The sequence below is a fragment of the Lissotriton vulgaris genome, chromosome 1_1 (assembly GCF_964263255.1).
Source record: "Lissotriton vulgaris chromosome 1_1, aLisVul1.2, whole genome shotgun sequence".
In the NCBI taxonomy this organism is placed as follows: Eukaryota; Metazoa; Chordata; class Amphibia; order Caudata; family Salamandridae; genus Lissotriton; species Lissotriton vulgaris.
In genome coordinates this window covers 1,699,725,827-1,699,740,473 of record NC_141685.1, presented here as the reverse complement: position 1 = coordinate 1,699,740,473, position 14,647 = coordinate 1,699,725,827, and positions in this window count along the sequence as shown.

Sequence of the window (14,647 nt, the reverse complement as noted above, 5' to 3'; positions counted from 1 at the left end):
TGCTGCGCAGAGGGTGGGAGAGTGACTAAATCTTCCCTGCCCAGTGATTTTGTGGATGCACTGTAGAACTGTGATGGTGCCGTGTCCTGCCCGCCCACCAGGGCAAATGACCAGTTACACCGAGGAGTTGCCCTCCAGCCCCACAAGGCACCGCAGCGAACAACCCCAGAGGCATGACTGCTCATTCTTCGTTGGGCCCTCCCGCCATTTAGTGAGCTGGCTGATCCGGCAACTGCTGTACCAAGATGAAAGACCTGGCTCAGTAGACTCACTAATTACTTTGGAACCATGAGAGAGACAGACCCAACGATGAAGCGGTCTCTCTTACTGCACTTCGCTGGGGATTCAATTTACAAACTTTATGAAAACCTGCTAAACACTAGAGATGATCCTCATGGCTTGGATGCAGGGTTGCAGCCTTCTTTGCACACTTCAACCGCCAACTAAATCCAAACATTTCAAATTGCGCCAAGCGGAGCGAGGGCAAGACTTCTGATCAATTCTACACACTCCTACCTGCGTGAGCTGGTGATCATACGTACTGACGCGGCAAAGGAAATGCATGACCTGATCATCCAAGGGTGTAAGTCATCCGTACTCTGAGAGCTTCACAAAAAGCTTGAGACGGTGCTGATCCTAGCTTGCTCCCACGAGCTGTCGAACTGCAGGGCAGAGCGGATGGAAGTGGCACTAGTGAAAGTCACGGTCAAGCCAGATATCAAAATGGCCCCAGGGTCAAGCTGGAGTTGGCAGACTTCATTCTGAAGAAGAGAATGCTGAAAGGCGTGCCATCACCAAATGACCCTACAACATGTGGAAAACTGCAGCTCGGAATCCATCGGCGATTAAGTGGCCAGCGCAAGGAAGGTCATAAGTACAGTGTAGGTATTAATCTTAAAGTAAATTTGCGTATCATCCTCCTATTGATGGTAAAAAAAGGCCAATGAGTTTCAGAATACCCAAAATGGGTTTCGAAATAATTGAAATGCTGGCCTTTTAAGGACCCCAAAAAGTGACTTCACAGGGTGCAGATAAATGTCACCCACCTGTCCAAGTGGAAACACTGGGTGGCCACATTAAACCACTGGGTGGCCACATCAAAACATGACTTTATGTCATGACATGTAAATCCATTTCTATAACTTTTGATCAACCCAGGTGACTTCTTGTCTATCACTGCACTGGGACTACTGAAAAATGGAGGACTGCAGATGGCAAATCTAGTAAACTCGGGATTAAGATAATTGCTCACCCGTGATATAATCAGCACTAATGTGGCCTCACAGACTGCAGCTGTAGACCTTTGAAGTAAATCTACCTGGTCAAGGGATTTCTTCAGGCACATTTCTCTACCTGAATCTGTGTTTTCCTGGTGGGACTGGGGAATAGGAATAGTGAGTAACAATCATCATTGTAACCTGTAAAACCGCACTGTATTCCATGTGCTTTATAGTTTTTCCACATACATTATGTGCATATTCTGTGTTGTAAACCCGTCTTTTCAGAGTGTTTGCCTTTTTTTGCCCTATGTTTGCTGGCTTTAGCACTCTGTGTACTTCACCACTGTTAACCCCTTCGCAGCGGGGATAATTCCCCCGCTGTGCTGGAGGGCGGGGGGCGCGCAGAGCACCCCCGTGCTCATGTCGAGCTCAGCTCGTCATGAGGCACATGTGCTCATGTGCTCATGACGAGCTGAGATCCTCATGACCACACCCGTTTCCGTGGAACGCTCAGCACAGCAGGGGAATTATCCCCGCGTGTGAGCGTTCCACGGCTCGTGACGAGCTCAGCTCGTCATGAGCACCAGAGCACCGTGCCTCATGACGAGCTCAGCTCGTCATGAGCATGGATGGAGCTAGACATTAATAAACTGCATGTGCCTCCCTCAAAAACATATGCAGTACATTGGAAATGCCTATTTGACCTATTTAAATTCTCTACAAATCCATCGTAAATGGTGCCTTAGTGCATCTGTGGCATGGAAAGTTAAATTTCATTTATTGACAGCAGTGTGTCCACTGGCCATATATGTGACAAAAATATACGTGACTGAAACACCACTGCTCTCTGGCTGGGCTGCAGTTTAAATGCCCTGGAAAATACCCTTGCCAAGTAAAAACTTCATAAGTGACCCCTAAAATGTGTCTTGTAAGCACAAAACTCAGATTGCTTATACAAACAAGCATTTGCAATGTAATAGGTCTTGCATTTGCGATAGTTTAAGCTATTGCATTGAAAATGACTATGCCTTTTATTAATCTGTTTAGCTAATTAACACACAAATAAAAGGCATTGGCATTTATAATGCCAACAGCTCGAACTCTTGTAAATGTGAGACCTATTCAAAAAAGCGGCCGCTCTGGTCCCTGCTGCTCGGAAAGTGAAAGCGTGCATGGGGCGCTGAATGTTGCAGGAAAGCATGTCGTGACTGCAGTAGGAGAAACTCGTTGAGAAAATAGTGCTCACATGCTAAAAAAGACGGAACGTGTAGCAACCGAAGTAAAAGGGCAATCCTTATGGGAGGTTACTAATGAATCAACGAGTCCTGGATCACCACTTAGATTAAAAAGTCTGGTGTTGTGTCTGCTAGTCCGCCCTCCCATCAATGTACAGAGGAACATCAAAAAAGGAGGAAATGAGAAAAAGGTGAGAAAAACGTTGACAGAGCCTCAGGGGAGTAACACCAAGGGAGGTTTACAAGCTGGTACTCGCCTGCATCCTCAGGTTCTCATCATTAGCTTCTGCCAACAGAAAGAAATACAGAGTGGATGGTGCAGAATAAGATAAACCAAAAAGTGTAATGTGTATACTATAAGTGACGCTATAGGGATCCCGAAATCTAACTTAGAAGTTCGGTGTGCCCTAGTTTAAAAACAAGCTCGGCAACAGTGGCTATTCTATTTTATTCCTCGCTGTGCGCCTGCTCAATTAAATCCAACATGTTTCATTGCCTTACACACTTCGGTGGCAATTTCATCAGGGTTAGGGTCAGCGGCTTCACTGTACCTCGTTTCTCCGTTTATTGTACCTGCAGAAACACTACATACCACACTACATCAACACATATATGAGACATGCATCAGGTTAAACAAGCATTTGCAATGCAATAGGTCGCGCATTAGGAAAGTGTGAGCTATTGGTACTGTAAATGACAATTATTTTTAATATGTGTTGGCTTTGAAAATCTATAAATTAATAACATTGTTATTCACAAAGCCAATAGCTTACACTTTCCTAATGCGAGTCCTATTGGCTATGGCAATGCTTGTTGGTAGCAAGCAAGGACAGTGCTGTTGTGGTGCTGAGTGATGCTGTTGTGGTGCTGAGTGATGATGTGGTTGGGCTGAGTGATATGGTGGTGTATTAGAGTGATGTGGTGGTGTATTAGAGTGATGTGGTGGTGTTCCTGAGTGATGTGGTGGTGTTCCTGAGTGATGTGGTGGTGTTCCTGAGTGATGTGGTGGTGTCCCTGAGTGATGTGGTGGTGCCCCTGAGTGATGCCCCTGAGTGATGTGGTGGTGCCTCTGAGTGATGTGGTGGTGTCCCGGAGTGATGTGGTGGTGTTCCTGAGTGATGTGGCGGTGTCCCAGAGTGATGTGGCGGTGTCCCAGAGTGATGTGGCGGTGTCCCAGAGTGATGTGGCGGTGTCCCAGAGTGATGTGGCGGTGTCCCAGAGTGATGTGGCGGTGTCCCAGAGTGATGTGGTGTTGTCCCAGAGTGATGCGATGGTGTCCTTTAGTGATGCGATGGTGTCCTATAGTGATGGCATGGTGTCCTATAGTGATGTGGTGGTGTCTTATAGTGATGTGGTGGTGTCCTAGAGTGATATGGTGGTGTCCCTGAGTGATGTGGTGGTGTTGTGTGGCGTGCAGCAGTGTGATGCATGCAGCATTATGAGGCATGCAGCATTGTGAGGCATGCAGCATTGTGAGGCGTGCAGCAGTTTGAGGTGTGCAGCAGTGTGAGGCGTGCAGCAGTATGTGTTGTGCAGCAGTGTGTGTTGTGCAGCAGTGTGTGTTGTGCAGCAGTGTGTGTTGTGCAGCAGTGTCATGCAGCAGTGTGCAGCATGCAGCATTGTGAGTAATGAAGAATGTGCAGCGTGCAGCAGTGTGAGGCGTGCAGCTGTTTGAGATGTGCAGCAGTGTGAGGCGTGTTGCAGTGTGGGGTGTGCAGCAGTGTGAGGCGTGCAGTAGTGTGAGGCGTGCAGCAGTGTGAGGCGTGCAGCAGTGTGAGTCGAGCGGCAGTGTGCAGCATGCAGCAGTGTGCGGCGTGCAGCAGTGTGTGGTGTGCCGGAGTGTGAGGTGTGCAGCAGTGTGAGGCGTGCAGCGGTGTGGGGCATGCAGCAGTGTGAGGCATGCAGCAGTGTGTGGCATGCAGCAGTGTATGGCATGCAGCAGTGTGACATGAAGCAGTGTGCGGCATGCCGCAGTGTGCGGCATGCAGCAGTGTGCGGCGTGTATCAGTGTGAGGCGTGCAGCAGTGTGAGGCGTGCAGCAGTGTGAGGCCTGCAGCAGTGTGAGGCGTGCAGCAGTGTGAGGCGGGTGGTAGTGTGCAGCATGCAGCAGTGTGAGTAATGCAGCAGTGTGTGGCATGCAGCAGCGTGCAGCATGCAGCGTGCAGATGTGTGCAGCGTGCAGATGTGTGAGGCGTGCAGCAGTGTGAGGCATGCAGCAGTGTGAGGCGTGCAGCAGTGTGAGGCGTGCAGCAGTGTGAGGCGTGCAGCAGTGTGAGGCATGTAGCAGTGTGTGGCATGCAGCAGTGTGAGGCGTGCAGCAGTGTGAGGCGTGCAGCAGTGTGAGGCGTGCAGCAGTGTGTGGCGTGCAGCAGTGTGAGTAATGCAGCAGTGTGAGGCGGGCAGCAGTGTGAGGAGGGCAGCAGTGTGCAGCATGCAGTAGTATGAGTAATGCAGCAGGGTGCAGCGTGCAGCAGTGGGAGGTGGCCAGCAGTGTGTGGCATGCAGCAGTGTGAGGAGTGAGGTGAGGGGGTGTGAGGGTGAGAGTGTGTGTGAGGGTGAGAGCGTGTGTGAGGGTGAGAGGGTGTGAGGGTGAGTGAGGGGGGGTGAGGGTGAGGGGGTGTGAGGGTGAGAGGGTGTGTGAGGGTGAGGGTGTGTGAGGGGGTGAGAGGGTGTGAGGGTGAGGGGTGTGAGGGTGAGTGTGTGAGAGGGTGTGTGAGGGTGAGATGGTGAGGGTGTGTGAGGGTGAGGGTTTGTGAGGGGATGTGAAGGTGAGGGGGTGTGAGGGTGAGGGGGTGTGAGGGTGAGGGGGTGTGAGAGTGAGGGGGTGTGAGAGTGAGGGGGTGTGAGGGTGAGGGGGTGTGAGAGAGGGGGTGTGAGGATGGGTGAGTGTGTGTGAGGGTGAGAGGGTGTGTGAGGGTGTAAGGGTGTGTGAGGGTGAGAGGGTGAGTGAGGGTGAGGGTGTGTGTCGGGCTTAAGGGGTGTGAGTGGGTGAGGGTGAGTGAGGGTGAGAGGGTTGTGAGGGTGAGGGTGTGAGGGTGAGGGGGTGTGAGGGTGAGGGTGGGTGAGAGTGTGTGAAGGTGAGAGGGTGTGTGAGGGTGAAAGGGTGGGTGACAGAGTGAGTGAGGGTGAGGGGGGGTGTGAGGGTGAGGGGGGTGTGTGAGGCCGGGTGTCCAAACTTCCTAAGCAAGGGCATGCTGGCTCATACCCATTGAGGCCATTCTGGAACTAATGAAAGCTGTGGAAGTTAAGAATACAGGCAAGGCGGGACTAGCTCGAAATTACAACTTGGTCCCGAGCATGGGGGGAACTCGAGAGTGCTGTTCCGTGGTGCAGCGAAGTGCACCGGAATGAGCGGGCAGTCAGCTCACTTACTATGGTGGCCCCAGCATGGTGACCTATAGCTGTGAATGGGTTACCAAGATGGTGTACGCGCTTGGAGTGGTAATTAAAAAATATAGAGAAAAGGTATGTGAAAGGGCACATACAGAAAAAAGTATCATGGTAGCAAAATGAAACCAACGAGCTCTCCAAAGAAGTTTTTAAAAAGTAAGAATTAAAAAATGGGAATGGCAGTGCAGCACGGGTTGGCAAATAGGGATGGGGAAACAAGAGTGGGTTGGTTTATTTAAATTAAAAAAAGCCAAGCAGGATGGGAATGGGTAGAGGAATAAACAGACTAGCTAGGTGGGGTGAGAGCAACATGGAGAGAGTGGGTGGTAAGAGGCATGGGTGCGCGGGGAGAGAGAAAGAAAAAACATGAAATCCCACAGTGTTAACAATTTCCTGAATGTAAGCAGCAGTAGGAGAAAAGTCAGCTTGGTAAAAGGATGGTAAACAAGCTCTCGGCACTGCTGTGGCGGGAGTGCATTCCTTTGAAGTCTGACTGGGGGGGGGGGAGCGGCAGCTTTGAAGTCTGATGCGAAGCACAGACAAATGTTGGTTTGTGACGTGGCTGGTTTGTGGCTGGTTTATGCACGCGCATAGATCACACGAACTGTGGCTAATCCGCCGTTGGCAGACTTTTCAGACTGCTTACTTGAAATCTCGACAACAAGCATTGCTAAAAGCAATGCTTTAGGTCGAGACCTAAAAAGAATAGTCTATGGGGAATCAAGGTTACCCCGTCTGGACTATTTACCGGGTAGTTGCCAATCATTGGCATACCAGAAATGTACCCAGTACTCGAAAGGGTACTGGGTGATCAGTTTAACATGGAAAACAGACTACTAACGAAGGAAGCCCGCTGGATATACCAGGAGGGGGCAGATCAAAATGGACTGAACGACCTTATAGAATGGAACAAAGTGTCACCGCTCTAGGTCGACACTATTAGACAGTAACATTGCTGTAATATACCCCTGACTGGGAGGTTTTTTTATAGACTGGCTTTCTGGGGGGGGGGGGGGGGGGGACACGTGTTGGTCGCCCTGGTCCCATAAGCTGCCTTTATGACCTTACCACATAGACTCCGGCTGGAGTACAGGCAGCACGTCATATGGTGGGGAGCACCCGTGCAGGAAAACAACTCGATAATAAACACCCTTTTTCAATTGGAGTTTATTCCGTTGGGGTTAACAGAACAAGAGGTGAGATTGCGACAAGAGTTAAAACGGAGATGTTAACACTTGCGAAAGGCATCTCCTCCCCCTTACATGGAGTACATCAAGGTAGAACATACTATACATACTTCGTCAGTGCAAGTCATAGTAGAGGGTTCATAGACATCTGTATAGATTAACACTATGGGCATTTTATATACACCTGCTATATTGAGGCCAGGCTGTGAGACACGTGTTTAGATACTGGTCCATCTAGCATCTGCATATGTAATGAAAATGTCAGTATTGAACACACAGGGTTAAATATGGAAGTACTAGAATCATATTCCCGTAGCAATAGGGTGGACATATGTACATATCCAAAAGAAAAATGAAATACAGTATATCAGAAACCAATGTGTGTTAGATGGCATAATACACACATAAATAATGCAAAACGAAAGCAAGTGTAACAAGCAGATATCCACTCCAAGATGGCCGCCATTGCCGAGCACTTGCGCCTCATTGGAAGACGCGAGGGGACGGAAACAGGTGGTACCAGTAAGCCGGATGTCACGGGGATTAGCATTGTTAAAAGTTATCCGCCCGATCGAGGCAAGGGTCTGAGCTCTGGCTGCACACCTCCAAGCAGTCGGTAAGGAGGGGCAGACCAGGGCTGGATGGGCATGCGCAAGAGTTTCCCTGTGCTCTTCATACAAATTTTTTTAACCGGATAAGGGGATTTCGCTCACAGTGGGGGCATGATTGATTGTGACAGCATGAGGTAGACTGCGCGCCTTTGTAAATAAGAGTCGCGAAGGGGTGGCCATGTGATGTGGAAAACTATTAGGGGCAATGAGAGAGTGTACACGCATACAGTAGTAATTAAGAATATCCTATCTCCATCCTTTCTCCCTCCTATACCTTTACCCCACCCCCTTACCCTTCTAAGCTCCTTTTATTCCGTCTTCCAAAGCTCTTGAAATGTTTTCTTGTAACTGATGTAACTTGTAACTGGTGTCATTTTGAGAATCCTTATGTAAAGCGCTCTGATACCTCCGGGTCTAGCCAGCGCTATATAAAACTCAAATAAATAAATAAAATTAATTAAATAAATAAATGGGCAATTCAGCAAAGACGTGAGAGCATTGTTGTGTTCTATCTAGGACCCCGATCAATATTGTGACCTCATGCCCCTATACGGCTATAACCAATAAGTATCAATAGATATCCCTATAATGGCATAAACGATCAGAGCCATATTTCAGTAACTCGTCTCTGCAGCTCATTACAGTACATGACACAGCAGAAGCCACTTCCTAAAGATTCCTAGATAACACACCGAGTTCTTTCAACAGATAAAACCACCAGCAACCTGGGAAAGCCCCGCTTGCTTTGTTTTGATTAGTAATAGAACTCTAACGAGCACTGTAAGAACGACCAGTTCTTAGTGACATCTTTATTGACGTCTTATGTCCAAAAACTTACGTCAAACAAGGCACCTTTCAGGTATAAATAATACCAACGTTGCCTTAAGCACACACAGCGGTGGTGGTGAATATAGGAGCAGAACAGCTGTCCCTTGCAGAGCCCAGCAGATGCGAGAAGCCCACGGACGCTGCCCCTCCTCCTCCTTGATGCGCTGAGAAAGACACTGTCTTTTCTCTTGCCGAGAAAATCCAGCTCCGGCGTTTCCAGCTTACCCTTGCGGGTGACTGGGATATCGAGTCCTGAGAGGAGATACCAGACCTCCAACATTCTATTTCAGAGGTACGGTGCTGACTAAACCCTTAGAGAGAATTCTTGAAGCAAACCCTTGGCAAAACCAACTTAACTTAAACTGCTACTTACTTACTCCCTCCCACGTATTAGGCTTAGGTCAGGTACACTGGGGTAGGCGTAGCTAGAAGCACCAGTTGAGTACGTTAGCCAAATGTATATATGAATGTATATATTTTATTCATTTTAACTATCATATGGCTAAGAAACCATATCAATGCTTTTACAGTATTATTTCGCAATCCTCCTTATACTGTACGCACTTTTTATAATAACAAGTCTTGCAATTGTGGCAATTCATTTCTCTTGCATGAGAAGAAAGACTGTTCAATAAATAATACCTTTTATTGAAAACGCCCGTCTCTCCATTCTCTGCATACTGGTGAAAGTAATCTTGCACAACTGACTGAGTGAAATAGCTGTCTATTGTTTCACACGACTTTAGAGATTGACTCTTATTCTGAGGAGCAAAGTTGTCCTGTTAATGCGGTTGTTGGAAAACTGAATCCCTTCTTGTCTGTGCCAGGGAAGCTGATCACTTCCTATTCAGTCAAGAAAGTTTCCAGTGACCTCTGAGGTAGCTGGTACAAACCCAATTAAGTCTAACATAGTCAGTAGAGACCTAGAAGACCGCACTTCTACGCCTGCACTGCTGTTTATGTTATTCCAATGCGCAGGGCCTATAGGGAAAATAGGAACTACACTACAGCATGATTACAGGGATGTGTGCAATTTTAACACTCAAGGAGGGGGACCAGATTGACAATGACTGTTCTTCATTTTTCCCTCACAGACTGACTCAATGCAGCGACTGTAACGAGACCTGTAACAAATTTACAGGGGGATATATCAGTTTCTTCTACGGGGTGCTAGTCTGCCAATGATTGGCAACTACCCGGTAAATAGTCCAGATGGGGTAACCTTGATTCCCCATAGTCTATTCTTTTTTAACCTGATGCATGTCTGATATATGTGTTGATGTAGTGTGGTATGTTGTGTTTCTGCAGGTACAATAAACGGAGAAACGAGGTGCAGTGGAAGCCGCTGACCCTAACACTAATGAAATTGCCACTGAAGTGTGTAAGGCAATGAAACATGTTGGTTTTAATTGAGCAGGCGCACAGCAAGGAATAAAATAGAATAGCCAGTGTTGCCGAGATTGTTTTTAAACTAGGGCACACCGAATTTCTAAGTTAGATTTCGGGATCCCTATAGGGTCACTTATAGTATACACATTACAATTTTTGGTTTATCTTATTCTGCACCACCCACTCAGTATTTCTTTCTGTTGGCAGAAGCTAATGATGAGAACCTGAGGATGCAGGCGAGTACCAGCTTGTAAACCTCCCTTGGTGTTACCCCTGTGAGGCTCGGTCAACGTTTTTCCCACCTTTTTCTCTTTTCCTCCTTTTTTGATGTTCCTCTGTACATTGATGGGAGGGCGGACTAGCAGACACAACACCAGACTTTTTAATCTAAGTGGTGATCCAGGACATGTTGAGGCAGTTGTGATAAGCAGAGGACAATGACATAAGCCAATTACAAATATGTGCGGGGAATGGGCAGGGCTTCTATTCCAAACTCCAATACAGCATGCCGCAGAGTAGCACATGAGCTGCCCAGGCTCGACCTAAAAACCACACTACATATTGGGGTTAGTATGCCCTCACAGTGAAATAAAAACCAAAAGCTATTTAGTTCTATAGGCTTGATGTCTCCCTATATAGGCCTAGATGGGATTAAAGTCTTAATTTTCCTCCTCAGTTTATTAAAGGGCTAAAATAATGCTTCCTGCATAGTTCTCAAAATCTGACTTAATAGTGAAATAACATTTTGTGATAACTTAAGCAGAAAAAGAAGTTCTTTACTTTAGAATATTGGTACTGTTTAAATTTAACACACACTTCTCTGTGGATTCCCTGCTGCTTGTGCCGTAGGTACCAGGGGTTGAGTACAGATTCTCTAAGAAATGTGTTTTGGCCCAACCATAGTGGGTTTATTTCATTAGATGTGGGAAGCCTCTCAAATTAACCCACATTTCTGACAGTCTAAACCCCGTAAACAAGCTCATATTGTATTCAACTTGTACGAACTTCTTGCATGTGATTTCGACATTGTAGCAGCACCCTGGTGTTTATGGCCCTCAATTGACTGCAAAGAGGTGAGCAAGTCCTACATGGATGCTATGGCAATCTATATGACATGTAAAACAGCAAGCACGTCAATGCATGTGCAGTCGTCCATTACAACTATGCACATCCCAATACATTACTAATACTACACTCTTTAACATTCCAAAACTAATAAGATGGTATCCCAGCTGGCCTGGAAACTGCAAGGCTGGAAATACGGGGCACTGCCAAAAGAGTTTAATAAATGTCTGACCTAATAGTATAGAGCAGCTTAGCTTACTAAATTAGACATTTTTACTTGGTTCAATTAACACATGTGTACCAAAAGAAAAATTTGTGTATTGAAGACGAAAATGTGTTATTTTTCAGAACCCAAAACCTGACGTTTGGAGAAAAATGGTTGGATTTCCATATATATTAAAGCTGATATCTGAGAGATAAATCATGAGGCATTGGGAGAACAAATAATAATACTATTATTACCATGGTGCCAGGGGCATTGTAGCTATATCGGTTATATATTATACATAAATAGACATTCCAAACTGACAAATCCCTTTTCCCATTACTGCTGGTAACCCTGCCTGATGCACTGAGGTGATCACTGCTACTAATCTTGCACGGGGAGGCCACTAATGTCATCGTGCCTGACATTATCACTATTACCAAGGTAAACTGATCAGTAGCTTGCAGACTGTAGCAGGGTTTCCGTTCTCCCACAGAACTGTGCACAGAGATCTAGAACCTGGGTAAGTTAGGGTGACCCAAAACTCACCTTAGTTTCAGAAATCCCCTTACCAAGCTAGCTACATTGTCTCATCGGTAGTAATAACTTCCCAATGACTTAGACAATCCAGAACATGAACTTAGGGTACCTCGGGTATCGTGGAACACATGAACACTCTTTCGTTATATAATCATTACAAACCGAAACTGGGAGGCAAAGAACACACGTGCAAGTTTGAAATGTTTATTTTTCAATGCAAAGTTCTCAAACGCAGTATCTTGTATAATATCAACATACATATTATAAAAATCAGAGTTAGCAGCATAGTCACTAATCCATAGTAAGCAAAAGGTGATAGCATGTTATGATGCAAAAATCTATAGAATTCTGTATCACCTATATTTCGCGCACCCTATTTAGCATATTATATTATATCTAAGAAGGTCTCATTTAGGTTCTAGCAGGGCGGGCCCATACCTCTAATGGTCAGTAGGAGCAGATCACATCAACAGCTACCAGCTCTCTGCATGCGAAGCATCAAGTGTGTTGATTCATTCCCTGTAACTCTATCTTAAACCCGAGTAGAGCCCAATGTTGGCAGCAACATTATTTGTGTTATGTCTAATGTGGTGCGAGGATCAGGCCTTCAGCAACCTTGTGTTAGGTTATTCTTAGAGGGTGCAGTTCTCAGTGTGCAGACATTTGTACCAAGTGTACCAAGCACGACTGATATCAGAGCAATAACATATTATTCTCAAATAAATCACATCTTTCGTCTAGGTTGAAAGCTACAATAACAATTAGGTGTCGTGTGCAAACTGAAGCCGAAAGAAAATATGGCGTTTAAACTTTTATTAAACTCATGCTAACTTAACACAATATATAGAAACGCAGTAATCATATGACACCCCCCCAATGTTCCGAGGACGGTCAAAAAAAAGAAAAATTAAGCCAATACTATAAGAAAGGCCAAACATGAAAGCAGAGTTCAATAATATTGAGCCAAGCTAAATGTATGTAAATGTATATATAAAAATCAATAATACAAAATATGTATGAATGCCTATAGTGGCCACACAAAATATATAAAAAAAAAAAAAACTTGAACTTGAGGCCCTTTATAAAATCATAGGCCCAGAACATATCAAAGTCCAATGTTCGTAATAGAAAAGGCACCATTCAGAATTACTAAAAAGTCACGTGCCATAATAGTGAAAGTCTCCAAAGCCACTCATGGGTGGATAGAATATGCAAAATAGGTAGCCACAGTTTCCAACATGAAATCACTGTCATCATCCGAAAACATTTCAGCCATCCAATTAAGCAATGGGAAAGAACATACGTGCTCCTCCAGCACCGAATCCTCTAGCAACATCAGAGGACAACTCAGTGGGTTCTCGAGAACACTATGTGCCAGAAAGTCATGCGCCGCTGCGAATATGTCCCACTGACCCATTAGTCCATGCATCGCTGCCAAGGCCATAACCCTTTCGCCAGAACAAACCAACTCGTGAGCAACTACGGGGCTCATCAGCTGAATGAAACACAGGCTGGACACATGTGAAATAGGAAAATCTAAACGATAATCCAAAAGCCGTGCTTAAAGTCGCAAGCGGTAAGGAGCCATAGTAATCAAGCATCCGGTTGCGAAACAGCATCAGTAGGGGCTGAGCGTTTTCTTGCGCAGGAAGGGCATCCATGTTTTATAAAGCAAAATATCACCAGAACGCCTGCAGCTAAAGCCAGCAAAACAGGGAATCCGCCAAACAAACTTGCGAATATAGAATGAAAAAACGCAGGGATAATACCAAATACTTTTTCAAACGTAGTCACGAGACCACTGCTAACCAATTTAAAAAAAATGTGCGAGCCCAGACGTGGAGGAGGCATTAAAGATCTGATGAACCAGCTCGCAGAAATGAAACGGCAAATCAGTATTTAAAAGCGCCTGCACCTCTGTGCGTGTGTTAGCTATGTGAAGGACATAAGTCTCACGGGCCGAGCTCAGGGCCACTTCTTTTTGAGACAAAAGGGCTCTTATTCGGCTCAAACCATTGAACTCCGCTCTCAAGGTTGGGATTCGCGGCCAAATGGAAACATCTGAATTCCCATGCGTGGGTGGATATAACACGTTTTTGCAGCACACCACACGTTCTGATACAGTAACCACATATGCGATACCGACCAATAACCCACAACACATTTCGTTGTTCAAAAGTAAATAACTACCGTTAGACAATAAAGTGAATGTGGGAACTATAGCAGGAACCGGTGTGCCTTTTAAAACACAGGCTAAATTTGGCCTGTCCTGATTACAAGAACCATGCAATTGGATGTGCCTGCATATCAGTGAACGGTCAGGCGACTGTGTGCATTCTTCACCATTCAGATTCACTTCCTTTCCTTCTTTCAGACATCTGTATGTATATGGTAAAGACCATGTCTCATGCAGGAAAGCACTACCTAGTGGTTCATATCGCCCTATAGCAATATATCTCATACAATTTGTAAATTTATACAGAGCAAATGGTAAAGTAATAATACCATGGGTAAGCCATGTAGCAGCAGCCGCCTCAGCCACAGAGAATGGCACAGATTCTAACTTTTCAATGTGTAACATAGAAAATGATGCATCTCGCATGGAAAGCATGCGCTGCTTGTCAGTCAAATTAAATGGGGCAAATAGTGAGGAGACGTTCATATAACTCCAAGGCACTCGACCAGCCTTCAGAGTCTGTAGTGTCCAGGCAAACTGCATCACAGAACGCAATTGATTTTGACCATGATATAATACGGACACTTCATCATGCACAATGTCAACAACAGAAGAAACAATATTGTTTAATGTGTAAATTCGGGAAGAAAGCGTGTTAATACTGTTATCTACCACTGCAAGTACTTTTTCCAAATTTGCTGGTCAATTGCCCTTAGGCGCTTAGCAGCCTCAATTTGAGACACTTTCCAAATTTCATTGTAAACAGCATAAATCCACCGTTTAGATCTACCCTTAGCTGGG